We start from the raw sequence: 2,397 nt of genomic DNA, 5'->3' as shown, positions 1-2,397 counted from the left end.
AGGAATGCCCTCATGTTGAAAGTTTGCCTGCATTTAAGCTTTTTATAGTGATCACCTTCAATTTTGTTGCTTGCCTGTAGTCACCTCAGAACATTAAATGGATCCTTATGAAAGGGTATGACCTATGAAAACAACATTTCTCACATCTTTTCCTATGGAGAGCATTTTACCTTCCACATGAATTTTCCAATTGCCATTAAATTATATATGTTTTAACTGTTAACTATTTTTTATAGTGCTGAACTGCCCTCTGCAGCTGAATCAGAGGTAAAACGTGTAGGGGAAAAAAAAAAAAAATTATGTCATGATTCATGACCTATTTCTGAATCATGATCACTCTTGCTAGATCTCAAACTGTCCAAAATAACGCAAACTGCTCATGAAGTCATGTTAATTCTTGCTAGATCTCAAACTGCCCAAAATAACCCAGTGGAAGTTTTCTGAGCAGCAGGTTTTAGAATATTGATGCAATGTTTATAAGAAGATTGAAATATCTTTGCAAAATTTGCAAGCATTTGGATTCTCCATTTTAGGAATAAAAGGGAAATGCTTTGGAGACTAAAGAATATTTATTTTTCAGTATTGACTTTTTAGTCCTTTTAGTCACAGGGTTAAGAAAACATTCATAACAACACTTATGGACATGTTCACCTGCAAAAACAAGAAAAGTAAAACACAAGTCCAACTAACATCTTCCAAGAACAAATTCTTGTCCAAAAGCGAGTGTCTGAACCCATTGGAATTTGACTTATTCATGCTGTAAATAAAAGATCAAGTCTCTCAAACTGAAGCAGCTTTTTTTTTTCCTTCTGGCTGAACAAAAGGTATTATATTAGAATTACTGCTCCTACTCCCTTGGATTTATTGTAATTCATGATATTATGTAAATTGTGATCCACCATTCTACATGCTGTACAAATACCAAATAAATGCCAGCTCCTGTGAGGATGACGATACAATCTACAAAACAAGTGTTCTATGCTGATTCGGGATTGAGTAGATTTGTCGCACAATGACTAATTTGTACGAGGACAATCTCAGTTGCTTTGATCAGTACTAATGACTACACATTCCTTCATAAGAAAAAAAAGTAAACTTTAATAATGTACACTTCAAACAAAACGCTGCCATATTTGCCAGACATTAATAAGGGGTAATAAAGGGTGCATCTGCAAAGCCAGAAAAATCTCATTTTCTGCTCATAAGAAAGTACTTGTAAAAACCTAAGTGAACTTTTCAGGGGAAAAAGGAAAATCCCAATCATACCTGGAATTTATGGTTTTGTGCTATAGCTTTCACAGGGTAATCTCTAATTTTGCTGAATCAACACCTGCACAGCAGCAGCAGGACGGGAAATACTGACACTTAAGGCTCCAGTCAGCAGAGTGCAGAGGAGTCAGGTAGCTTGGCAACAGGGGTATAAGTAATCTTTAAAATTTCATGTGTTCAGTTCCTCAGGGAGAAGACTCTTAGAGAGCTGAGGTTGCTACTAAAAGTGATAGTACAGCACCTACAGTCACTGATCCATTTGAAAAAGTAATAGGAAGAGACTGAGAATGATTTAAAGTATTACAGAACTTCTGAAGAAACAGTTGCTTTTTTTTTTTTGATTACTTAGATTTGCAGGTTAGCACTGAATATCTGTTACCAAGAAGACCTCAGAAGAGTAATTTTTACAGTATTACATTGCTGGAGTATAGTCTTGGTTCAAGGTAGACTTCAATTCCTTATTATTTCCTTGAAACACTGGCATCTCAATAGAATCATAGAAATAAAAGAACAAAAAAGTCCCACAGTAGGTCTCAAAGAATCTGTGAGAAAACAGGTTGTTTTTTAATTTCCAAGTCTGTTTACTTATACTGTCCCCAAAAAGTTAAAAGAAAGCAGGGCTGACTGATAACATTTACAAGTTTGATACAATCTATGAATAGGATGATTTATAACAGATTAGCTGTAATGCAGCATCATTTACTCAACAGCATCAATAGTTCACGTCTGGTTTCATTTATGAGGTCTTCCAAGTGGTTAGCCAAATGCAGATAGTCTATATATCATACTTATTGAAAAAAAATTTTAAAAATAACATTGTACAATAAATCTTATTGCTGAATTTCAAACAATACAATACTACCTTGCAACACTTATATGGACCTAGGTGCTACGTTCTTAAGTCCTTAAATTTAACATTATGACTACAACTTGTACTTGCTTTCATTACACCTATTTTAACAATATTTTTTCAGCCTACTGATTCCTAACACCACCATTTTGCATGCTTTTTCTGAGCCTGAGTATGATAGAAAGGTGTGTGATGGAACTTTTATCTGTCTGTTTAAAGCAGAGCTCCTTTCTGCCCTTTTCCAAACCTGGTACCCCTGAGAAGGAATGGGAAGAGAG

This window comes from Apaloderma vittatum, unplaced genomic scaffold (genome assembly GCF_000703405.1).
Source record: "Apaloderma vittatum isolate BGI_N311 unplaced genomic scaffold, ASM70340v1 scaffold14684, whole genome shotgun sequence".
In the NCBI taxonomy this organism is placed as follows: Eukaryota; Metazoa; Chordata; class Aves; order Trogoniformes; family Trogonidae; genus Apaloderma; species Apaloderma vittatum.
Note: the sequence above shows the minus strand (reverse complement) of the source record.